The 27,505-nt window shown below is 36.7% G+C and overlaps 1 long non-coding RNA gene across 1 annotated transcript; it reads right to left on the reverse strand.

The window, feature by feature from the left end:
• Window positions 1–394: 394 nt before the first annotated feature.
• On the reverse strand, window positions 395–27,505 carry LOC129784173 (uncharacterized). The gene is made up of 3 exons (XR_008746617.1): window positions 27,412–27,505; window positions 26,688–26,752; window positions 395–497 (listed from the first exon to the last, which is right to left on the reverse strand). It is a non-coding gene; the product is annotated as an uncharacterized LOC129784173 (long non-coding RNA).

Here is a 27,505-nt window from a genome sequence, read left to right on the forward strand (position 1 = left end):
TATATATATTTATAAATACATATATATATATGTATTTATAAAGAAATTTGTTCCTCCTTTTGAAATAACGAAAGCAAGCATCAACAACAATAAATGCATTTCCAGACTTGTACCTATACATGGAACCCCTTTGATCAGTTTAAGAAAGATCAGAGACCTCAGCTTTTGTGTGATGAAATGTGTCACTAATGGTTAAATGAGATATCTAGTCCTGACCAAAGTTACCAAATATGTAACATATCTGACCCTAGTTGACCCGGCGTAACAAAGCAGATTTCACCCTTCTAATATATAGCTGTTTTCTAACATTCATTAAACTCCTTTTCTTTTTTTTTTTTTTTCCCCCACCAGCAAGTCAATGTTCTCATTTGCAAATCATCCAACGTACCATTTCAGAATTCCTCCAAGCTGGGTTCTATGTGTGACTGAAGATACCAACAAGAAAAGACCAGCAGTTACTATGCACTTTCACAGCAGCTGAAAGGACCCAGAGGTTTCTGTAGGGCAACCAAGCACAACAAACTGATCATCTTCCTGGTATATTTCACTGCAAGATGAACTCTTTTCAGGAAAGTGTATTGGGGATAAAAAATAAAAATCTGTTCTCACAATAATTGAGAAAGCGTATTTAATCAACTAAACTTTTATTTAATGTTTTTTCCTGAAGAAAAGTTAATTGTATTGGTTAACAGCCTGTTGCAGCAGCAAGGCACTAAAAAAATTATAATTAAATAAAGATGATTAGAAGCTTAGGCAGAACCCAGGATTTTTCACACTGCCAATTCCTACCCTCTCTTGCTTAAGCAAGCCATCCTTTCCATTTTCCTTGCTTACTCTTTCATAACAATTATTTTCTTTCTGTAGTGGTCAAGTATCAATCAACAGAGAAAATGAAGACAGCATTCCCCTAGTATCTCTTCCAGGTTAGTGGTTTCTGGGTTTACTGGGGATCTGGGAACTGTGGTCCAGACCTCTCCAGTCTGAATACAATAAAGGTGTTCTTGTTTTTTCAGTGAGTGCTCAAGCCACAAATCTAATCCCTACTAAATCCCTAATCCCTACTCTGTCTTTTTTCTCTTTCCAACTGAAGAGTGATTGTAGTCTATTATATAAGAAGGACAGCTTGGGCACTTGAATCTAGGAGTGGGTTTTGGGCCAAGAATCCAAACTTCAGGAAAGACTTTTACTGCCAAATATAATTCAGGGCTTACTTTAGGAGAGAGGCACACATGCTTTTGAGTTCCTTGGCTTATGTGAGCAACCCCATTCCGTGTGATCATGGTAATACCTCTGATATGGGAAGTTAAAGTAATAATTTCTATTATTTGTATTGATTGTTTTCATATTTCATGCATTCCATTGTTAATGTGTTACAAAATGGAAAAACAGAAGGTCTGAATAAGTACATAGCTCATCCGTATAACACTGTGGTCTAGTATATAAAGCACAAGCAAATCTCAGTCCTAAACCAGCTTTTGTCACCGAGTTTTATCATGATTCTGTGCATATCACCTGACACCTGACAATGAATTTCTGTATTTGTAAAGTGGAAGCTGCCATATTTGCAAGCTAAGCTATGAGTATGGTGAGTAATTTTGGCTGGAACACATTTTCACTGTATGACATTTCATCAAATGAGCTTTTTAGTCAAGAGAAAATGCTTTGCAAAGAAATAGCAAGTTTAATGAAAGAGGGAGGATTATACTGATTATTAAAGGAACTAGAGGTTCAGATCCTTAGTCTGCCTGATCCAGCATGTTCTAGCAAGAAAACGGTCTATCCTGGTTCATACGGAACAGTGTAATCGAAGCTGGGTTTCCCCATGTCAGGCCAATTCCCTAATGACAGCCACATTTTGACACATAAACATTGATTCAGATAAATCTGTGTCTACTGCAGTGTTCCAAAAGGTTTTGGTCATGTTCCAAGGTGGAATGAAAACAGATATTAATGTTGTTATGAAATGGAATTGCTCTAGCTATGGCATACAGCACAACATGTGTTAACAAAGTATATTATACATACAAACATTAGTTAAGGGCACGTCTGCACTGTGGTGTGTGGATGCTCAAGATAGCTTGTAGTGAGCTCTGTGACATAAAAACTGGACTGCTTTGATACCTCCACAGGCTTGTTAAAATCTACTTTGCGTTCTACTTCGCAAACATACTAGTTCTCAGTGGTCTCTCTAGCAAATATAGTGACAACTGGGATTTAAAGAATTTCGTCCACTAGTTAGATCATTAATGTACTAAACAAAATGAGACATGTACATCTGTATTTGGATGTACCTAGATAGGAAATTTGTCTAGAATAATAAAATATTGTTACTGTTAAGGCTGGTAAGGGAAGCTGATACTGGTAGAGGGCAAAAGAGCAAGAAGATGAGGTTGCCCCGTTGTCATGTCATATGTCTCCCCACCCAAGGTTTCAGTCCAGGAAAAATGAAATTTTCCAAACTTCTTAGAGAAGCATTTCAGATCTTCATACAGTTAAAAAGAAATACACTGTAGGGCGTCCAGTTTTCTAGGACTTAGTGCCTTTTATTCTTCTAGTCTGTAAAGTCTCAAATTATTCTGCTCTGTTCAATGCCATCCTTTCCATCGAGCAGCTTTTTTTTCATATATTTTTTTTTTTAACCTGGATGCTTACTCTCTCAGTTTTTCTGCAGAAAATCTTGGTCTTGAATCATACTAGTGCGGGGTTGCATATAATCTCAGCTCAAAGAGTACACTTAGAACTGGAGCTTAGCAGGGGCAAATAGAGAGTTTATGGATGTGTCTGTGATTGACTATAATTATTTGATATCATGGCAGTTCTTGTCAAAGCTTGCAGAAAAGTAGGTCTCATTCAATTATATCCAATAGGCTCTACTCTGAGACATGGTGACAGTCCCTTGCAAAAATTTTGCTTCTAAGAAAATCAAATTAGTTGAAATATTTGTCCTAATGAAATATCTAATAACACACTAAGGAAAATTGTGACATACATGGAAGATTCATTACTATCAAATGAATAAAAGAGCTATCTAGCTATTTACAGGTATAGGTATGGGCATACCAATTTACCTTCTGTTATGAGAAAGTACGTTCCTGTACACTTTTAGAACTTCATGTAAAACCTTAGTTAAAACCATATTTAAATTTCTCTTTAAACAATTAAAAATCTTTCCTTTTGTGTTGCATCTGTTCTTACTGCTCCTAAAGTTGCTTTGTATTTTACATTGAGAGGAAAACCATTAATACTAACATATAATGCTCTTGTACTTTAAGAGCCATACATCACACAGTCAACACATTGGTGGATAAAACCTAAATCTTGGGAAAAATAAGATAGTTAAACAAATGCACATTTAGCCTCTGTATGGGGGAAGTGTAACCCTTATTTTGGGAAAAGTAACTCCCATTTTAAAAAGGGAAAAAAGGAAGACTGAGGAAACTACCAGCCAGTCAGTCTGTCTCACCTCAGGGCCCAGCAAGATCATGGAGCAGATCCTCTGGAAACTATGCTAAGGCACGTGGGAAATAAGTGATTGGTGATAGTTAACAAGTCTTTACTAAGGGCAAGTCATGCCTGAAAAATTTGAGGCCTTCTATGGTGAGGTTACGGCATTGATGGATAAGGGAAGAGTGACTGACTTCATCTACATGGAATTGTGCAAAGCTTTTGACACTGTCCTGCATGACATCCTTGTGGATGTCTCCAAAGTGGAGACATGGATTTGACAGGTGGACCACTTAGTGGATAAGGAGATGACTGGATGGTTACACTCAAAGAGTTGTGGTCAACAGATCAATGTATATACTGGCACCAGTGCTGTTCAACAACTTTGTTGATGACATGGACAGTGGGAATCGAGTGCACCCTCAGCAAGTTTGCCGACAACATCAAGCTGTGTGGTGCGGTCAACACATTGAAGGGAAGGAAAGCCATCCAGAGGGACCTTGACAGGCTTGAGAGCTGTGCCGGAGCAAAGCTTGTAAAGTTCAACAAGGCCAAACACAAAGCCCTGCACCTGCGTTAGGGCAACCCCCAATACAGGCTGGGCAGAGAATGGATTGAAAGCAGCCCTGAGGAGAAGGACTTCAGGGTGTTGGTGGACAAAAAGGTCAATATGGCCCTACAATGTGTGCTTGCAGCCCAGAAAGCCAACTGTCTCCTGGGCTGCAAAAGAGGAAGCGTGGCTGGCAGCTCAAGGGAGGTGATTCTCCCCCTCTGCTCTGGTAAGACCCCACCTTGCATGCTGTCTCCAGCTCTGGGGTCCCCAGTACAATAAACACATGGACCTGTTAGATTGGGTCCAGAGGAGGGCCTCAGAAATGATCAGAGGTCTGGAGCACCTCTCCTATGAAGACAGACTGAGAGAGCTGGGGTTGTTCAGCCTGGAGAAGTCTCTGAGGAGACCTTACAGCAGCCCCTGCTACATAACGGGGGTCTGCAAGAAACCTGGAGAGGGACTTTTTACAAGTGTGTGCAGTGATAGGGCAAGGGACAATGGTCTTAAACTAAAAGAGGGCAGATTTAGATTAGATATTAGGAAGAATTTCCTTACGGTGAAGGTGAAGAGACACTGGAACAGAGTGCCCAGAGAAGTTGTGGATGCCCAATCCCTGAAAATGTTCAAGGCCAGACTGGATGGGGCTTTGAGGAGCCTGGTATGATGGAAGGTGTCCCTGCCCATAGCAGGGTGTTGGAACTAAATTATCTTTAAAAGCCCTTCCAACCCAAAGCATTCTATGATTCTACATATTCTACAATTTTTACTGTAATCTAACACAGAAAGTGAATCTTCTTGGAAGCAGGGGGGAAAGAAGGGAAGGTGAAGAAGGGGAGACTGAGAGGAAGTTTTCATGTTTTTGTGATAGCTAACCTGTATTACCCATAGGGCCATTTGAAATTACGCAAAACCTGTTTCAAAACGCATATTTGATTTTATCAAAAGAATTCTGGAAAACTGTCTGTTTTCCTCCTGAAATAAGAAGTTTGTGAATATGATAATTTACTATCCTGCAAATTATTTTTTTTCTGTGGAGTATTCAGTACTTTCAAAAGCACCATCCTGCATTTCCAAATGTGTATGAGGAACAGTTCAGAGTCAATGAAAACTTGACTGCAAAAATTTATATATACTTTATAATACTTTACACATGCTTTGTTAATACACAAGTGTCTACATTTATTTTCCATTCCCCTCAGTAACCACTAAATCCTGTAGGTTTCGAACAGATGTTCAGTAGCTGAAGTGGTACATCTACATCAGCTATTGAAAATTATCGCTTGTAATTATGGAAGAAAGCTTCCAAAATAAAGAATATTCTGTTCATTTTTAGCTAAAAACATAGTAGCAGGAAATTATTTCACTTTGGAATTAAGTATTTTTATTTCTCTTCTATAGGTGGGAATACTACAGCACACAGCTGGCTGTAGTCACCAAGTGAGACAGCATCAGAGCTGGTGGCAGAAAGCAGCTCTCCTGAACATGAATGGTCAGGTGCTGTACCCATAAAGTCACACTGGATTTGAACCAGAAGAGATGAGAGCCTGTTGGTTGTAAATTGTGACTATCAGACCAAGTATCTAGGATTTGTGTTCAGCACCCATGGAACAGAAATCTCAGAGGTAGCCTAGAAGCTGTGGAAGGTCTTGTCTTTTCTGTCTGATTTGAGCTAGGTACACTGATTTAAATACAAATGAATCCCGGATTAACTTTGTAATACAGTAGGTAGGAAACAAAACTTCTGCAGGTAAATTTCACGAGAGAGAGAACATTCCTGCTAGTCTGCTTTCCAGTATTTCTTGCATGTGAAATACCTTTAGCATTGCTAAGTTAACTTGACAGAAGGCAACATAAGCTTCAAGATTAGTTCTACAAAGGCAATGGATGAAGTTTCAACAATTTCCTTATTTTTATAAAAATCTTGCCTAAAGAATACCATCAAGTCTTACATGCAAAAAAATGCTTTGGAAAGAAATAGTAAATATTTTTTGTGTGTTATCCTGATATTGGTAAAAATTCCTTCAGCTGGACTTTTATATCAAATCATCTTTCAAGCCATAGGGCTCACTGGAGACATTGCTATTGAAAACAGCAGGCTTTGAATCAAATCAGTTCTTCTCTGAGTTTCAAAACCCAAAATATATTGGTTGTTTTAGTCAAACTTTTAACAACAACAAAAAAAAGGCATGCACTCCAGCATTTATCTAGCTGACCTGGATTTTGCTTCTAACATCTGAATGTCATGTCAGAACACAACTTCATCTTTATGAAAAGTAACTAACCCCAATATTTATTTTAATGGAGATGCGATAATTTTCCATTTAGCTTTCTATACAGGTGTGTTTGTACCTATACATAGCTATATGCAGCTACCCCAGTTCCATACAGTGGTCAAAGCAATCTAATACTGCAGCACTTGCCAGAAGATCAAACATGCATACAGACTTTTTTTTTTCTGAAGCAAGCTGCAAGTCAGTTAATTAGGTTTCATACTGGAATTCTATACTTTTACGAGTTGACTTCTGAATTTCCAATTTGGTCCACTTCGTACCTTCATAAACAGCATTGATAATACTCAAATTTCTATTTCCAGATGTTATGAACTCTTAGTCTTTCATCGATAGCTTAACATCTTTTGCCATATATAGGTAAAAGCTCAGCTCTTGGAAGGCAAGTGAATGAGTTTGAGTTTTCAGTTCAAAAGGATAAACACAAAAAAACAGTTCACCAGTGTCAGTGAAGAGATTACAGATGCAACATAAACAAAAAAATGTGCTGAAACAGAAGTAATTTTTTTTAAAAGACAAGCCAAAATTATCTTTTTGACTCTTAAATTTAAAATGATTTCTGAGAGTTTTAGAACTTTGAGAATGACAAAGCAGAGCAGACAAAAGTTCTTAGTGCTTTTGGGTTTGTTTTTACAACTTCAGTGGAAAGCTGTGTTATAAATTGATCATAGTTACATTATTATTAGTATGGTTTATATCTAGATTTGAAGTAGTAATCCCACGTTTAGAGCTGAAGGAGAGAACTTCTCTTATCTGAGTAATCACATTTTCTTGAGTATTACCTTTCCCATATATTCATGGACAGGAAAAACATGAAGGCACTTGTGAAAAGATTTCTTAATCCTTTGCCTTTGTGCTTTTTCTTGTATTAAATTTTTATCTTTTAATGTTCTTATCTAATTTCATATTCTAATTATATCTTTAAGTTTCTCATAGTGTCGTGTATTCCTATGAAGATTTAGGGGTAACATACAGTACAGGAATTTTTTATTACCTTTTGTCAACATCCAGAAAGATCTCATAGGAAGTTTCATAGGGATATGCTTAGGCCATACAGCTACTAAGGGTTAATTTCAAACTGACTGTATCCAGATGCATCTTTCTTGCCAAATATTTGCCAAGCGAAAATCAAACAAAACCAAGGCTATTCCTGCTACAAAATGAGTTGCTGGTAACATAAAAATTGCTCATCTTTTTGAATATTTTGAATATTGCAGTACACACCATTTAAAAAATATTTTAGACAATATTTGCTAAATTTATAATTGAAAAAATATTCATTTTAGGAATACATAAATTTTAAATGTATTAGCTCATACTGGAAGCACATTTGTGTCTAAAAGCAAAAAAGTGGAAAGAATGTGTAATAGCTTGCTGGCTACCTACATTTGGCTTGAGTTATTAAAAGTTAAAAACATGAAAATGGTAAAACAAAAGAAAACAAAAGCAACAAAAAAGCATTCATATGCATGTACAGGTCAGATCAGGTCAGGTTCTAGTATCCTTGTCAATATCCCCTGACAGAATCCAGGGACATACCTACATTTCTAGATAAAGGCTCAGGGAACAAGCTCAGACACTGATCCCCTTACCACCCATATGGCTTAGTAGTTAACCCACCCCTGACCCTACTCTGGACTACTTCAGGCAACAATTTCCAATAAAATTTTGCTACAGCTACCAGTTATCAGGGTAAGAGCTAATAAGCATCAGAAATTAGCTCATGGTCCTCTTTTTTGTTTAATGGTGTGGACATAGCCAGCATCTTCCACAGCAGGACATCTAGCAGGTCTAAGCAGGAATGCGTGCTCTGAGGGAACACTTTTGTCAGGCTGAAGGGCCACAGATTTTAGGCCATTTCCTGATCATAAAATATTTGAGTACTACAATAATAAGGATTAGAAGACACACAGAGACACTAAAACCTATCCCCATTACTCATAGACTCTGCCATGCACTCCACCCCAGAATACTCATTTGCAAACGACAGTACATCAAAGCTAACATCTTGAAGAGCATCTCAGTCAGTCACCAAGACATAAATGGGTTCTCTAGGCATTATAAGTTGCCACATAAGGAGGGATTTTTTTTGTTATTTGATGTGTGTACAGAATGAAAAGCAGATATGAGCAGCAATGAATGAGACTAGGTTGCTCTGCTACCGGAGACCTCAACTACTTGCACTGAGTACACCATTCACAGCTGAACTTGCTCCTTTTACAATCCTTACCCTACATAGTGTCCATTACCACCAGCCACAGATAACTCTCCTAGTTTTTGTGTCAGTCCATGATCCTACAAGTGCAAAAAAGTAATACTATAACTTGATCTCACATTTGCAAGTGCACGTTTAGGCCCAGAGCCTGGGCCATAGATGAAACAGAAAACTCTGTAACAGAGTTTTCTATAAAGTATCCTGCTGCTAATTTTTCATGGCTTCTGACTAGTCATATCAGCAAGTCCTTCTGTATCAAAGGCTGCAGATCATCTATACCCTCCAGCACTCACCTGCTTGTAACTGTGGGTGACAGAACATTCCTGTCTAGAGACCTGTCAGATGAAAAGCATCCCTGTCATCTGACTGGGCTGCTAACTGTAATATGTAAAGCCTTTGACTCTTGACATTTAAAGAGTCTCTGTTTTCAATCACCTCCAACAAACCAGTAACACATGCATAGCAGTCAAATATCTTAGTTTTATGTAAGCCCCCCTGTCATGCATTAAAATGTTTGCTTTCCAGTCAGCTCAGTTCAGTTGTGTCAAAACTTGGTGGCATGCTAAAAGCTGGAAAGATAGATTTATTATTTTTGAGGGGTAAAACAAATGTAATATAGAAACAAATAGTGTTCAAACTACTGTATTGATTTTATTGCTCATTTTCTAGAGAGCAAGTATAGGAGGAACTGTCTAATTAGGATCTAGACCACATTCATGTTTCAATCCATAGTTTGCTGTTTGGCTAAGTAGCACAAGTCACCCAAAGGATCCTTTCCACCTCTGTTTCTGAAAATGTTACAGGTTCTTCTGTTTGTTTTGTTGGGTATTTTTAAGTACTGATATCATACAGTTGCCCCTCTGCCCCTAGAAGCACTGACAACTAGGGCTTTCTGCAGAATTAATGTACAGAATCCAGCAAAATAGAAAATATAAGGAGGGGAGAGGCACAAGGATAAAGGCATGGTTTTATATATAATATGAATTAATAAAACTCCTTGCAACAACTGTAGAACTGGAAAAATATTATAATGATGGGTCACAGGTTTTACCTGGAGCCATTACCTGTCTCTAAATGCAAAGCAGTGAGAATAAATAAGTCTTCCTGCTGTGTAAGGCACTCACGGTTCTTTTCTGAAGGAAGCCTCAAGTTTTCCTCCCTGCAAAATAATAGTACTACTTTGTATATCTTTGGAATGGAACACTTTTTTCCATTGACATGGTTTTTAGGCTCATTCTGCCAAATATTCACATACATAACATATGTAAAGTGAGGGGAGGGAGAGAAAGCATAAGAGAAAGGGAGAGCTCATGGCTACTTTCCATAACAGAAAAAAGGCTTCATGTGCACATATGAACAACAGATGTAGAAATATTTAATATTCCAACACTAAGCAAATGAGTTCATCTAATAGCCTGATTATAGAAAACTAAGAAGCTGAGAAAATACTTTATCTGCAAACATACTCAATCTAAACACAGGATTCTGGCTGTACCAAAAGCTGCCACGCTAGATTAGAAGATCTTGAAAGAAATCTTTTGAAAGAAAATGTGCCGCTTAGATTATAGGCTTGCTGTGGGTATCGGGTCAAACAAACTGATACTTTATAATGAAGCTGAGCTGTAAAGAGCTTAAGAATAAATAACAATAAACAAATATTTGCAGTTTACTGCAGTACTGCCTGTATACAGATGGATTGCAAGCCCTTTGTATGTTGTAGCCTCAAATATGCAGTAAAATCTATTCTGGTGAAGATTTAAAAACTGCAGGGTTAGCAATTTGCTCAAGGGTCCACTCTTGTGAATACAATTGTAGTATCAGGTGTTCTTGCTCTCACATTACCCACTACAACCACTGGTGTTGCTGAGCAGGATGATAATTGTAGCTTTTTATCAAAGATAGATGTGAGCTGCCTTAGACAGTATTATAATGATGCTACACAGTATGTCACACTGATTTTATATGATGGCATGGTTCAGTAGACCAAGAGCATTAAATATAATCAAAATACTTCATAGGCAAACTGTTTACAAGAGGTAATTCCTAAAATTTGAGAAAATGCTCAATTCTCAGTCCAATGAATTTTGAGTTTGTAGTGCAGTATGGATTCTACATTAATATAAATCCCCAATTCCACTTGCTGCTGTAATCTTCTCATCTCTCCCCAGTGAGTAAATCACTACCTTAGCATAGCAGAACTATCTCTGACTGAATACCATTGCTTATCCTATTTCCTCTGCTGTAAACCAAATCGTACTGGCAATTCACACCACAGGAGACACTGACTACAGACCACAGTGACTACCAATTTTAGCTGCTTTGCTTCTGTTCCTGTCCCCTTTTCATACATAAGCAGTGAATATTCAGGCTTCTAGTTTTCCTATAAAGTTATAGCCCAAAACATTATTTAAAATTAATATGTAATCAGAATACTTACACAGCTAGATATGTAGCTTCTACAGCCATTCTTAAGCAAGAACACAGAGTTAAGATTAATTTGGAAATTACTTTTATTTTTGTACGCTCTTCCGTGGAGAACCCATTTATAAATCTGAGGTAGCAATTTCCATGTGACAGCCTTAACTCTGATGTTAGCATAGTTACAGATTAAATTTTTTAGTAAGTGTAATGAAACGTATTTGCATTCTTGCAACATATTCACGGCAATTCAAGCATCAAAACATTAGAAAACAAAAATTCAGGCTTCCCAGGCAGCCTTGATTCAAGCTTTTCTATGCAAAACATAGCTTAAAGGTAATTAATGTCATGCAATTGAAGACTTTCATTTATAGTATAACATTATTTCTCGCAGGACCTTTCATTTCATTCAGTACCTAGTAGGCATGCTGCTGGAAACGCTTCGGTTTATTACCATTCAGTGATGATCCATGTGTTGTTTACAACACATACCATCCACATTCTGCAATAAGTATGGAATTACCAATTTTTAAAGGATTACCATAATATATGTATTAGATATATGCTTCACAAATATTAAATGCAATTGTCTTCAGAGATCAGCTCTTACACATTTCTGCCTCTGAAGCTGGTTAGCTGAAACTTTTGATGGCATGGCCTTCCCAGTAATTCTTCATTCTTTCTCATCACTCACTAGTTCACATTTTACAGTCTTGAATCTGACTTTTTTAGAGGCAGACAGTAAAAAAAGACATTGAAAATATTAATTTATCATTACTTATTTACACTTCTTTTGCAGCTGTATTTCATTATAAGATACCATTTCATATTAATCAGTGTCCATGGGCAGGTCATAAGAATGAATCAAGTACATATTTTCTTGTTTGAGCATATACACTCAAACATCTGTCTTGAGTTTATGGGTGACAGTAAAGAAAAATGTTGTAGGTCAGAGAGGAAGAATTAAAAAATGTACACACACTACAGTTCAACACCATCCCCAGAACAATTACACCCATGATTTATATTCCTCCTCCCTATTTCTTGATCTTTTGCCTTCCCCACAAAAAGCCTTTTCTCCTTCTGCCTCTTCCATGGCCAGGAATAGTAACTGAAAGAGGAATGGGAAAGGGTGAAAAAAGGTAAGGCTTTTGGGGAGATAAGACTGAGGGGGAGATACACCTCCCTTTTCTCTGGCTGCTCTCCCAAAGGAGAGAGTAAACTGCACAATTTAGTTTGGAGAGAAAAGTGAGGATTTTTTTCAGTGCACATCAGAATTTTTGTTCAGTCACACCCTTTTTAGTGATAATTGAGTATCTATCCTTTCTGAGCTGTCTTCCACCCAGAAAGGAAGTCATGCCACGTGCATTTGTAAGGAATGCATGGGACATACCTCGTCTTTAGGCCAGGAAGGAGCAGCCAGCAGCTGTGGGTTCCTTTCCCATTCAAACTACCAGACAGCAATCTCTGAACTCCCAGAGAAGCATATTGCCACTAAAACTGTGCAACTTTCAACAAATCAAGGCTTCCATTAACAAAAGTAGAGAGGTTTCAGAGTGTGGACACCAGTAAAGTGAAACAGATTGGTTCCTGCTTATTAATAGTTTATCAGATCAGAAGTCAGACCCAAGCAGGTAGGAAAAAGGCAGAAGAACTGGTAGGTTGCAGGTGGTCAACATCTCACACCCTCAGGCTTAGGATGCACTAATAGGCAGTACTTTCAGATTTTCATTGGAATTGGATGGGGCTTTAAGCAACCTGACCTAGTGAAAGATGTCTCTGCCAGGGGGGCTGGACTAAAAGATCTTCAAAGGTCCTTCCCAACCTAAACCATTATATGATACTATTTGTGTATTAATTCTTTTAATTCAGTATAAAAAGCTACCTTGAAAATATTTCCATTTTTGAGACATTAATAGAAATTGGATGACTGAATACTGGCTGCAAACTGCTGAAAAGGAGGACAATTTTCCATGGAAGGGTGAGTATTTAAGTAGCAAACAAACAGTAACAGATATTTCAAATAACAGAGAAGAGGCTACTTCCCTTTCGTTATCTTATAAACCCTTAAAAGGGTCCTTTTACTAGAGTTGAAAAGTGTGTCTGTAATAATCCTTTCTTAATTTTTCCTCCTTAAGACACAAATAAAAAGTAATGTGTATTATAGAAACAATACATTATTTCTGGCTGCTGGGCTATGTCTTGTACAGCTGAAGGTATTTAAATGTAATATTTCTTGTTTGTTGAAATACTGACAGGTTTCTTTCTGGATGGAGAGATGCGTCAGTGGGCATGAAGAAAGGAAGTTTTATAATCAGAGAAGTAAATAATTAATAATGCTAGAACAACATGTGGCATTCAAAATAAAGAGGCCAAATCTCTCTCTAACGTTCATTTGTTTTCCTCCATGACCTGTCCTCATGTTTGGGAAAAATATTTTACAATAAAGCTGATTGAGACAGACTGACTGAAAGTGGGTCTGTCACTATTCTGAGTCTTATGAAAAAGCAAGGTGCACTTCAGGTCAATCTGTGCTGCCTTGTAGCAGGGTAACGAGACCTGAATATTTTTCTGTTCTATTTTCCTGTTCTGAAATTGTTTGGTTCTGAATTTGACATGTTGAACTCTCCCTACTGAATGTTTTGATCCGATATGAGACAGCATTTTGATCCTCTGCACTCTTAAGAAGAAAGATGCTCACCAAGAAGAAGGTTTGGTTTTCTGTGTTCGTGCCACTTGTCCATCAAATCATTTAAACCTACAATTTCAACATGCCAGGAGAGTTCTCTAGTCATCATGTCATTAGGCCTTTAGACTGTTGTTAGGAGATCAATTTCCCTGCACGATTCTATTTTGCTTTGAATAAACCACCAAGCAGTTGGTACCACAGGACTAGATTCCAGGGCTCCCTCATACCAAGCAGTGAGTCTCCATATTTTTGATATCTAGCTCAGTGAAATGCAAAAAATTCATAGAAAGTGAAAAGGTCAGACTGAATAAAACACATTCTACTGGCAGGGAAATTAGGATAACAGTATCAGATACTGTTTCAAAAGCATCCTCTGCTGACTCAAACTTACCGTTTGGATTTTCTTTCATTTACCAGGTGTATGACGTTAGACTGAAAGAAAATCTCCTTATGTTCCCTTCCTTTGAGTCCTATTTTACAGGAAAGACTCCCTAAATATTGTGAGCCTAAGACAAAGTATATCAATTCAGTTTTATAGTTAAAACATTTTCTCAGCAGGGAGAATGACATTTTATGTTCCTGAGAGTTTTATTATTCATATAAAAATAGAGCAACAGCAGCTGTGGAAACCAAGAGGCATTCTTTGTATCACTTCCATGCCTCTTCTTTCTTCACGGCCCCCAAAGAGTCTGTAGCCTGACGGCATGGGCTCTCTTCTGAGCAAAAGGATGGTCCAAATCTCCTCAGAAATAAATCAAAACTGAACAACACCTTCCATATAGTGGACTTGTGTCCTTTTCTCAGGGAAACAGTACCTGACCACATAGGGGGGGAAAATCACTAGCAAATCCTCCAAGCATTTTACATTTTGCTCGGAAATCTTTCTCTTGGGTACAGCTTGAGTAACAAGTTTGCTGGACTACAAAGTGGGGTTACTGAAATAATCACGGCAAACTTCATCTAAGTTAAACATCATAAATCATAACTCTGAAGATCTTCATGTAAAAGTAATGTGTGAAATTTCAATACACAGTTGTGATGTCTGTGATAGTTTTAAAAAGCATACAAAGTTTTGTTAAATTTCTGAATCAATAAAAAAATAGACAATTTCATTTTGCAGTTGACAAAATTGGGCAGTTTTGCTTTAAGTAGCCAAGGGCAAAAAACCACTTGTTTAATGTACCAATAAGACTGATATAGCAGATGCTAATGTTCCCTTCCTGGAATCCTATTGCTTTTAGAAATTACTAAGAATGTTTACCTATTCTATTGTTTACCAGTTAATAACTTGCATCCCTTCCCCTAGTAAGTTTTTTCAAGAGGGTGAAATATCAGTAGAAAGGTTTTAAATTTGTATTGCACAAGTTTGAGAGAAAAGACATCTTTCCACAGGGATTCCAGTGAATTCTCCAATTTATGGCTGAAACACTTGTCTTATCATACTGTTTTTATGTTTGATTAATTTATCAATTCTGGGATCTCATTTTTTTCCAGATATTTATTTTATTGGTAAAGTAGAAGGCACATCAGTGAATATATTTTTACCACAATATGCGTATGCTATTTTTTCCCCACTGAAGAGATTTAAAGAGATTGCAACAGGTGCGTTATCTTGGAAATATTTTTTAATAATAATTATGGAATAATTGTTACATATTTCATATTTAAAAGTTCTTCTTATAGCATATATTTCAAAATACAACCCTGAAGTTTACAGGGCTTTCCCAACATCTGGGAAATCCAAAAGGACTTTTCTCTCCTGGAGATCACTGTAGAGTGCACCCAGGATGCAAAAAGCTATCTTTGTCAAACTTAAGCTAACACCATGTTTTTCTACAACATCTACATATAACAAAGGACCATTAACTGGTGTCCTCCAGAATTCACTCTGCTCTTAACATTCCAAAAATTATACTTGTGAATAATTTAAATAAGAAGAGAAAAAAAGAGGCTCAGCCAACACCCATTCCTTGAACAGTGTAAGACAGCATGACTGGCTACTCTGTGAAAAGAAGCAATTGGGCTAGGCAATAAGACTGCTACAAGAAATCAGTCTGGACAGTTGAACCTTCAGTCCAAACTTTAATTGTTGAGCAGAGTTTCAGTAGAGCAGTCAGCTCGCTATAGGCCTCTGTAAACAAGTGCCTGCCTAATGAATGATAATGCAAATCTTGACAACAATTCCAGAAAACCAGATTCCCTAATGTATGCCTCATATTCCCCTAAACATATTAATTTTAAAAAGAGATGAACAACAAAAACCACTGATTTGCCAAGAACAATCATATTAAACAAACCTAATCTTTATGGAAGAAATAGTTGTGATCATATATCTAGTGTTTATCAGGACCCCTTTTATCAAGGCAAGATACATGCTAACAAGGCAGGATTACCTTGCCTTTAATCACCATCCCTGGAGGTGTTTAAAAAACACATAGATGTGGTGCTTAAAGACATGGTTTAGCGATGGACTTGGCAGTGCTGGGTTAATGGTTGGGCTTGATGATCTCAAAGGTCTTTTCCAACCTAAATGATTTTATGATTCTATGATTTTAAAAACATTTGTCTGATGTTGCAAGGAAGCTGGGAAAAATTGTCTTTATGATATATCTATACAAAAATTACTTTGACAACATATTGAGAAACTACTTATAATCAGCTTGTGTCAGCACTTCTTTAGAGCACTACGGATTCTTTGAGGTTAAACAGGGATTTACGTGGAATAATTTGATTAATCAGTATAAATGCAAATTTCAATATTTCCTTGCCTGAGGAAAACAGGGTCAAAATGTAAAGGGATTTTCACTAAGGCTTATCTCCCTGTTACCCTTTCCCTTTCTTCTCCTATTCCCCTTAAAGCAACAAGATAAAGGGGAGTTCCTTCTCTTTGACAGGTATAGTGACAATCCTTCCTTGGACTAGTTTTCAGAATATGGCTCATGTTATTTCTTCCCTTGTAATGAGAAATCTGAACATATATTCACTGACTATGCAACAAATAAGCTATTAGATGACATGACGTGAATCCAGAGATACAAAACCCAAAAATGGTTAGGGTTCACCCCACTTAATTTTGAAAGATGGGCAGTTTTAAGGTTTGGACATTTAACCCGTTCTGGGTATTTGCTTTAGGATTAGACAAATTACTTCGACTCAGCCAAACACTCCACTCTCTACAGATACTATAAATCTAGCCCGGAGGGACTAGCTCACATGCAGATGTGAGCACTAAGCAACTAACATTAAGTACAATAAATTAATCCAAATATGAAATATAAATGTAATGGAAAATCTACCAATAAAAAGGGGAACATACATTCAGCAGATCTTGACTTGTTTACTATATGCCAATATGGCAGAGAAGGACACAGAAAAGTCCACGTTAGGAAAGTAAAATACCACAAAGCTCTACTGCATAAGATAACTGTGACATCTCATGCAAATATGATGGTACTTCATCAGTCTCAGAGATCAGATCATGAGAAAATTATTTCAGTACTCTGATTTTAAGTTAATTAAATAATATTAGATTTTATAGTTAGACACCAGAATTTGTATAACAGTGTGCTCTGATAGTACTCATGGTGCAAAAGGTTAGACTAAGAGCAAAAAAATTAGTGAACAAAAGCAGTGCTCTGAAAGATAAGTGTACAAACATTAAAACTTTTAAAAAGCAGGAAAAAGTATATACCAAGCAGCAAAAACCCCAAACTTAACACAGCCCTACACTGTCATTTAAATATGGAACAAAGATGAATTTTCATCTTTCAAGTCAAAATTTTCAGTCTGGATGCTTTACATATTGAAAATTATGCTTTCAGACCCATATTGGCAAAACCAAATAAAAATAAATTCTTTATAAAATTATGGAAGATATGAATATTGTGGACCCCGATCTTCATTTCTCAAGACTCCTCTTAGGATTGAAAATGGGATGAGTTAAATACTATTAACACACCAGAAGCACAAAAGTAAAGTTACAAAACAGATCTTTGCTCTCTTTACCCTCCAAACATGACATACAAAGCTTATCAGCTGCTTTGATGTTCACCACGTTCAACTTTGTGCAGTTCAGAGAGCTGTAACTCTCTCCCTTTTCTTTCTTCACTAAAAAATACACATAGACAGAGTGGAGATTTTGTCTTAAAATTAGTAGTCAATCGCGGCTGCAGTTCTAACAAAGTCAAGAGATTACTAAACCAAAAGAAAGAGAACACTTTGAGGAACAAGTTTAGAGTCTGGAAGTATGCTAATAGAATAATACTAATCTTTTAGAATATGAAATTCACAAATTGATTGAAATTAAGTAATTCTGTTTACTTAAAAATAAGAAGAAATAAACCAGACAAAAATAAAATTGAGAATTGGTAGTAAAGTAATAGGGCTATAGAGAACAACTGAGGTCTATATTCCAGATTTGGGATTTTAATACAAAGAAGAGCAAATTGGAAAGATTCCATGGAAGACATTAGAAGAACAGTTAGACTTTTAGAAAAATGACCTCTAAGGAAGTTGAAGGACTTTGTTATCAATGTCCTTCCTTCCTCAGTCTTTTCTTTGATAGACTAAACAATCTTCTAAGTGGCTGTCATTAAGAGAAGGACAATCAATTGTTTTCCAAGTACCTGGAAGTAGAACGAGAAGGAATCAGCATAATTATTAATAAAAAAGATTTATGTTAGATAGCATGGAGAATTTTTCCCTCCCTGAAATGTAGCAATAGGTATTCTAGAGGCACTACGAAATCTCTCTTTGAGTTTTTTAGCAAAAGGTTATACATACTGTGGTATGACCTAAGTATACTTAATCCTGCCATCTGGCATGAACTACATGACCTCTTAATGTCCTTCCCTGGCTTACTTTTCTATCATTCTGAAACAGGCTAACACAGAAAACAACAGAAACTACATGCCCAGCCCTCTTTTCAAGTGCTTAGGGACAAGACTAGGTAAATACTGCAACAACCATTGATTTGTTTACATAGAATCACCTGCTAATGGTGAATACACTGTACATAGGAGCTAGGGCAGAAAGTCTACCTCTCACTGCCTCATTAATCACTCACAGGAAGACAAAAGTGTGGCTTAAGACATATATAGTAGGCCTTCTGGCCCTTTTACACATTGAAATGAATTTCTTGCAGTCTGTAAAATTATAACATTTTTTCTTAGCCAGAGAACATGTTAAAACAAACAAACAAAATGCACCAAAAAGGCAGGATGGAAACAAGAAAAATAGTCTCTTATGTCAACTTTAAATAAAGAAATACTTGCTGGAAATAACCTTTACACTTATGATCTTCCCAGAAGTTTTTACTGGGAAGTCATTAGTAAGCAATTGCGTAGGATTTCATTATGGTTATGCTTCTGCAAGAAATTATTTTGAGAGTGACCACAAATATGCAACAAAGCATATTGACTCCTCGTGGTTTATTTTTTTTTATGCAGTAGTTACTCTGAGATTAAGAATAGAGCTAGCTAGCTTGAAGCAGAAAGGCAAATAATTTACAAAGAATAGAATCAGAAGTTTGATTTGCTTTGATTTTTTCTGAGGAGTATCAGATATCAAGTAACACTAACAAAACACGTTCACTAAGTAAGACAGTAGGTAAGTATTCCAACTCACCATATGATTAAACTGCTTGTTATTCATGACTGTAACAAATGATTGTTAAAACGGTAATGTGGTTCTTGAATAACAATTTGACTAACAAAATTTACTTTTTTTATTAAAATATTTGCATAAATAATTGCAAGAGGTTTTAACGACAGAATTTGTGAATGTGGCAGAGTGGAATACAATATTTTAACATATAATAATCAATTACAAAATTACCTTAAACCAAGTAAACATAATTTTTTTCAGTTCACTTCAGTCACAAAATTACTGTTATCAGCTTATTTAAAAATGCATATTTATATCATATCATCCAAAGCAGAAGACTAAGCAGAAATCTTTCTGATGCATAAGCCTGTAAATTGGCCAATGCTGTATGGGGAACAAGCAGGTACTTGAATTTTTCCTTCTCAAGAAACCATATACTGTAGTCCCTTCTGTTGCCTTTAACAGACTAGACAAAACTCGACAGCAAGACCTCAGCTGGCCCCTCACCCAGGTAGGTCTATAACAAGATGTATAACTGAGGACATGTGAATTGTCAGCACTTAGAATTAGGCAGACACTTGAGAATTCTGCTGAAGCAGGGACCCTGGTTTAGGGAGGCTGGATTAATTTACTGGAAGATGTCTGTTAGTTTTGCTTATTAAGAAAGGACTAAGCCAAAAATTAGGTTTAAATGTGTTTTCAGTAGTTCACACTATGTAATGTTGTTACCGAAATCTCGGAATGAAGAACTTATCGACACCAATGTGATGCAGATAAGCAGACACTTCTTTATTGACGGCCGGGTGCGAGAGTGAGTCCTCTCACGATCAACGCACACCAAGCTTCAAAATCATATACCATATATAGAACTTATTCATATTCATTAAATATTCATGCATAATAATAATATTCCCCGAAAATCATTAACATACCCTCCTCCCATATCCGATTCTGTGCAGTAAAGGTTTGAAAAGTCTATAAATGGGTCTGGGGTACAATTTGGGTAGGTGGTATATGAGTCGGTGGTCGCAATCTCCCCCTGCCGGAATTACCTTTTACTAAAGTTCACGGTTTCTTGGCAGGTAACTATAAGTTGTTCCAGTTGACTCTCCCCAGTTCCCATTAATTCTACATTCTGACATTTCAATGTCGTCTCCCAGTCTACCTGTAAATACTGTATCCAATTATCTTGAATCTTGAGTCTATTGTCTAAGTTCTAATTATTCCTACTAGGTGATCCTGACCTATTCTTTTAGCCTTGATGCAGGGCTGTATAGAGGATTTCATTGCAGCTTTTGTCGTGCAACTACTAGTTTCATTAAAATATATTTCTTATTCCTCTATATTTCTATTAAAATGATTTTATAAAATCAAATGAAGTTAATCCCAACTTATTAGCAGATCTGTAACAATGTAGTAGCATATTTTACTTCAAAAAGAAAAATAAAATGTTGTTTGGGATTTTGTCTGGTTTTTTACAAAATGTGTGTTCTGTACTATTTAAGTAGATTATTTGAAAATGTAAGTCAAGAAAAAACATTCAACACTCAAGTTCATAATTAAAATGCAAAAATGTCATGCATAGAGAAATATATGAAAAACACAACATGAACAATATTAAGAAAAAAAATCCCTGAGTGTACAGTGCCAATAAAGACATTCGCCAAGTCATGGAAGAAGTAGAGTTGGAGAACACTACTAATACAAAACCAAAAAAGTATCATACTAAGACAAAACAAGTAGCCTTCAAACTACAGACTTGGATATGCCATCCAAAGAGGAGGACTGACTAGTAATGTGGAGGTAAAGAGAGCAGTGCTGTGGATCAAAGTTCTCAAAGCTCTAGAACATGACATTAACATAAATTAAAAAAAGAAAACAAAACCAAAAAACAAACAAATGTTTAATAGGAAAGAATTTTTTTATTGCTTGAGCCAAATTTTAAGGAAACATTATTAAATACCACATTCCGGTCATTTCAGCTCTCAAAACTAAACCATTATACTTCCACATCTTTCAGGAGCTGTCAGATTTATCATCAGACTGCATCTCTAACTGAACATTAAGAGTGCCTTGCACTTTGTTTCATTGTTGTTTTCACAATACTTTTTTGGGTGTCCCTTAAAGACTAAATCCCCAAACCTCCATGAACTTATCAGATCATAGACCTATATCTACTCTGCAGTTTATAAATTTCATTTAGTGCAGTGACATTGTTGAGTTTCCAGGATAATTATGTGCAAGTGTCAGATACAATACCAAGATGTTAGTCAGAAGTCCTCTACTGCAACTAGCCTGACTTTTTATTCAAGCTTCAGCTACTTCAGCAGAAATTATTCATTTTGTCCATTATTTAAGCCATTCTTTTAATATTATTTAGCTAATCACTCTTAATTGAAAAATAGGCAGTATTTTTATTCTTTTACTGAAACAGGCAAGACTACTACTGAGCAATACATTAATATGGCATTTTGAGGTTCTTCTTTTATCTCTCTGATTACAAAACTCGTTAAAAGACACTTTTTAAATTAGAATTTGCAATATGCATGAGATTTCTACTCATTTCTTTACATTATATAAACCTAGAAAAATAGCATTTAGAAAAAAATACTATAGGTATAAAACCTGAAAAAAATTATCAAAACCAGTCACCTTTCTGAGTCTTTGTAAAACATTTAACTAAGTATCTAGCACAAGGAGAGTAGTTGCATTAAAAATGTATATCTTAGAACTAGCCTCACAATTACAGAATAAAATTATGGATACTGATCAGATATAAAAAGACTACAAATTTACTCAGAAGGCTCTAATTAGGAATTTTAAAGAGCTAATTCTGCTGTGAATAATTCCCTAGTATTTCCTATCGTCAAGTAGTAAGAGGTAAGTCAATGTTAAATCCTATTGCTCTTATTTGCATTGCCTAAAACATTCACGAAAGATACTTAAGACAGAACAGGTCCTTAAAATTAATAATCAAAACCCATCCTAAAATTTTGTAATCATTCATATCTCGGGGTCAGCAATTTAACAGTGCAAACAGGAAAGGTAAAGAATAAGCCTGAGAGAACTCCTGCCTGGTAACAGCTCTGGCAATACTGAAAACACTGAAGTCTTGTTTTATAAAAAGGCTTGCAAAATGTTACAAGGATCAATTCTATACATTTCTACAGCATTGTATTCTACAAACATTGGCTAAGACTTTTAGATTGTTTCTAGCAATTCTAAATGTTACATTTATTGAGGACTGGCTATCAGAAGGCTGATATTCAGTTCCCTCTGAACACTGTGATTTTCAAAAGTCTGTTTTAGTGCAGACACCCCAAAATAACTCATTGTTTGCCTAAAATCTTATCTTTGGAATGTTATGGTCATTATAGAACATTGTAGTCATTATTTCTCTGTCAAGTGAGCAAAAGATCAGGTAGTATACCAAATAAATGAACAGATACTTCCCCCACCCCCAAAAAAAAAAAAAAATTGCATTTTCTGATATGTGTTATGGCAACCAAAGGGGGTACCAGAGACGAAAAATAGCAATGCAGAAATGTCATGTCTTTCTCACTACCTGCCTAATAAATTACCTAAGATTGGCCAACAGATTTAAAACTTAGCATGAAGAACCAAAAGGCACAGAGTTCATTCCCGTAAGCACTGGTTCTTTGGGAAACCAGGCTGAAAATAAAACCACACAGCTCAGTTATAGTACAATGTGATGGTCCCAAATGGAAAAAAATATTTGGCTAGAAGATTTAATAACTTGATACTTACAGGTATATTTTCCTTCAGATTTTTTAATGAACTGAGCAGTTCCATACTGGCTTGGCATCCCAGCGTGTTTAGGAAGAATTAGAAAAGGCCTTTTTTTCATATTGTTTGGCCAAAGCCTCACAATTCTTACTGCACTACTACATTTTTTGTGAAATTCTGGGTTGTTGAGAAAAAGAGATAGAGGCTACTGTGCCAAGATTGTTTGGGCACTTTGTATCCAGTGATAAGCTTTGAGATGATAACTAATCTCTGAAAGCTACAGGAAACTCGTTAGTGTTCTTTTTCACCATGTAAGTAGAAAACATTGCAGAGAGATAAAGTTACATTTCCACACATTTAAGAATGATTATCACAGAGCTTAACCTGAATGGAAAGAAATACTGTGAATGTGACTTTGAAGCCTTACTCAGAGCTCAGACACAATACAAGGAAACAAGTCAAATCAAAATAAGTATTACAGAGGAGCTCTTGACCTGACATGGCTGGGAAGCCTAGGAAAAGAAATTCACTTGATGAGCGTTAACTTTAATGAAGAGTTAACTTTTCCATTTCTGCACCATTAAATTGCTTGTTAATTGAAGCAAAACTGGAGAAGTGAGAAAAGCTGCTCTTAAAACCGATATGGCTGTGTTAAGAAGCAAGGGCTATCCTCCATAGAGGAGGTTAAACAGGATACTAAAATAGCTTCTTTGCACGTAGTGAAATCTAAAAGCTTGAAGCATATTGAAAAAGGTACTCATATCACTAAGAAAATAAGTGGAGAGAGCAAAAATCTTTCAATTTCACAGGAACTGCAGGAGATTAAATATCAAATGAAATGCATTTAGGAATGTTGCCAGCACATCTCTGAGAAACGAATCTAGTGCACCCTGCTTAGACACAGTCTTAAAATAAAGACTACAACCTGTCCACAATACAGATATGCAAATCTAACACCACACTGAAACAGCACATGTACAGATGACAAAGAAAAAAATTCTCAAGGAAAGTGGTGTAATTCAACAACAGGTGTTTTGTGTTTTTATTTTGTAGGGTGGGAATTTCCTATCCAAAATAGAAGTCATTGTTGTAATAAAATATTTCAGGGAGTAAAGATTAAAGCAGATCTCTGCCATACAGAGGCCATGCTACTCTTTTAATAAAGGTCATGGTTACCTAAAACACTGCACTATATTAGAGGATAAAAAGAAAAAGTAAAACAGAAAATGAAAGAAAGTGGAAAATGGATTCACACATAGGAAGAATTACTATACTTGATGGAACTGAACTTTCCACCATGTTCCAGATGGAACAACTGAGGTGTGCTGCCTTTGCTTCTTTCCACTCAGCTGCAGAATAAAAGTGACCAGCACAAGCTCCTGCTTGAATGGATTGTGTGTTGGGGACTGTCTGTCTTTCGTCACAACAGTTTCTGAAAAGCATCAGTCCTTGTTCTTCATTGAGAATTGTTGACAGTTGTTAAGATGGTGATACGCAATTTTCCCTCCATTTCAGGTCTTTTTCTCAGAGAATCACACGTGTACAGCTACTTCAGTCATTCCCGGTTGAAACCAGAATTGGAGGGCCAAGCAGGCAGCAGTGGCTGAATACAGACACAACCAAAAAACTACAGGTGACAAGAGGGGAGTGCCATATTTCCAATTGGTTTATAATCTACCACAGAAACCAAACATGTAGAGCTTTTCCTTTTTCTAGAATCTGGGTTTTTTATATTTTTCTGTAAGCCTTTGCTAAACAACTGCAAAGATTTTTGTTTTGTACTCAATACAAGTGATCCCTCCTCTGTGATCACTTCTGTGCCTTTTATCTAGATACCCTGCAGCTGGTCTCCCTTCCTTTAACCACAGCTCTCAAACATGGACACAGTATTTTGGCTCGGAAGAGTGGAAGGATCACTTATAAGCCATTTTTCTACTTATGCTTCCTGTTCTCTGGCATCTTTCAGAATCATGAGATTGCTGACTCTTGTTTGCTTTGTAGTCCTCTGTAACTTTAACTGCTTCCTGAGAAGCTGTTACTCATATCTGGCTCATTCTGTAATTCCATGATAGTTTTATAAGAGTAATCGTTTGTGTCATATTACAGCCAAGCAATGTGATACCAGATAAAACACATTGGCCAGACAATGACACTCCAGTGGTTACAGATATAAATTATCCTAGTGATCTGGACTTTCCACAACAACCTACCAGGTAGGCATATACTGCAATTTTACATGTGATGAGGGAGGGACAGGAGGAACACAGGAAAGTTATAGATGTCTAAAACACTAGGATAAGCTTCTAGAGGATGATGGGTATTCCATGAGTAGAAAAATAATAATATAAAAAAAAGTTTTACATGAAGTTAATGAGGAACTAAAGAGGAAAGAAGCACTATTTATACTTGCCTCTTGTTTCTCCGGAGCAAAACAAACAGCAAACTGCTGCAAACTGAGTCATCTCTGCCTGTTACTGCCATTGACTCTGCAAACCAGAAGTCATATGAACTGACTCAAAGAACCGAGCAAAAGTTTCTGAGAGCCATTAATCCTCAAACTTTTTTATTTTAAGCTGGCTTTTATTTTCAAACAAGGACTGTGAAGCAAAAACAATCCATTCAAACTCTTCCAGCTTCAGCTAGCTAGAAAATGAAAAGGCACAGCTTCCTTTCGCTTGTCCTTCCCAGATCCCCTGACCTTTTGCATCCCATTTACTGATCCGGTATAGGAGGCAGGAAACCTTCTATCTGGCTTCCTGCAGGATATACCTCTATTATCGTTCTTGAGTGATGGACTGAAAATTTTATGGGCCCCCAGGGGCTACAAAAGACTCACTGGGTTGTACACACAAACTTGCAGGCCCACAGTTCTGCTAAAACAAATTTAGGAATATTGGCTTTGGAATCAGCCTCCATGAGTCATCAGAAATAAGTTATGCTGAGAGCAAACAATTAAAAACAAGAAAAAATATATCAAGTACTTCATCCTACACTTTCGAAAACACAGATAAGAAAAAGCAGTGCCCGAAATGAATGAAAATATTAAAAAATTAAGAGATCAAGCCATTTGTTGATAAATGAGGTTGGAAGTCATTGATGAGGTGAAAATAGAAGAACTATTGGGAAAACTTGTCTTTAAAAATCTATAAAGACTCCTTTTTGGAGTTTTCTTAAAACCACACGTGGCAAGGGGCATGTAATCATCAGAGTTAGTTTAGGCACAACAGTGCCATCATATGTCCAAAGTTCATGTGTTTCAAAATGTTATTTGAGAATCAAAGTGAGAGAGTGAGTAACAGAGAATAAAATAAAATGCCGGGGTTTAAGCACATAAACAGCATAGTACAAAGAGCTTTTCTGCAATTAGATGTTGCGTATTTGACAATGGAAACAGTTCTGCTTGGTCAGTAATAAAAAACAATTTCTATTTAGTTCAAATAGCTCATAAGTGACTCAGAATTGGAGTTCTGTGTGCATAGAAACCTGATGAGCTCAGCCACTGGAGAGAAATCCCCTGTGCAAGCAGCCTAGAAATAACAGAAACCAACCAAACAGGAAACAAACAACCCCTCCATGCATATTTTGTATCCTTGTCTTTACAGGTGTTGTTTACATTATTATTATTATTAGAGTTGAGAAATTTGGTAAATTCCCCAGTTCCTAACATTCCTGAAGCCAACACCACCACATTGGGTTCTGTTGTCGCTTTTCCTAAAGACAAATACTTACAGCCAAGCCTGGGGCCGTTGAAGTGAAACGTCCTCAGTGCAATTGAGGCTTCGCAATTCTACCAACTCTGGAAAAAAAAACAAAAACCCACCACAGATCTTTTAAGGAAAAAAAGAATTCTCCTTAAATGAGAAAGAACATGAATACTCAAACCAGCAGCCATCCCCTAAGTTTTTATTCAGTTGGATTTAGATTGTCTCCAGCATTTTCAGCTTAAGATCTGCTATAAGGTTTTTATAACGATGATGTTCGCTGTTTCATAAAAGCTGCCAGGGGAAGTTGAAGATTTTCACCATAGGATATTGGGCAGCTGGAAATTTTGGCACCTGAAAAAGCAGGGAAAACAGCTTGCAATTGATAGATAAGCATGCTAGCTGGAATCTTCTGCTCAAACATTTGGAACAGAAACTGTAAGCAAGATGGACATTTCTCTTGCTGTTGCAAAGTTTCAGAACAACAGCACAATACAGAAATGGATACCACTCACACTTACTGTTTCAGTGTATTTTTTTGCAAATTACTACTGCTGTAGTAATGGTGGTTCATATTTTCATTTTCACTGTTTTGTATTTTCAGAAGAGCACTTGCAGTCCAAAATTATTAAATGTCTGGAAGACAGGTGTCACAGCACTCTCCAAACTATCAAGCTGCAACAAGTTCTTTTCCCATCTCATACCAACATACTCTTCATACCAGCCCTTCTGCTGCCTTCTCCTCATCTCACCTCATTCAGGGCACGCTCTCCCTTCTCTTGCTTCTTGCTCTCTCACCTCTTCTTCCTCGGCTGCTCTTCCTTCACTGGCTCTCAACCCCTTAAC

This window comes from Falco peregrinus, chromosome 3, assembly GCF_023634155.1.
Source record: "Falco peregrinus isolate bFalPer1 chromosome 3, bFalPer1.pri, whole genome shotgun sequence".
Taxonomy (NCBI): domain Eukaryota; kingdom Metazoa; phylum Chordata; class Aves; order Falconiformes; family Falconidae; genus Falco; species Falco peregrinus.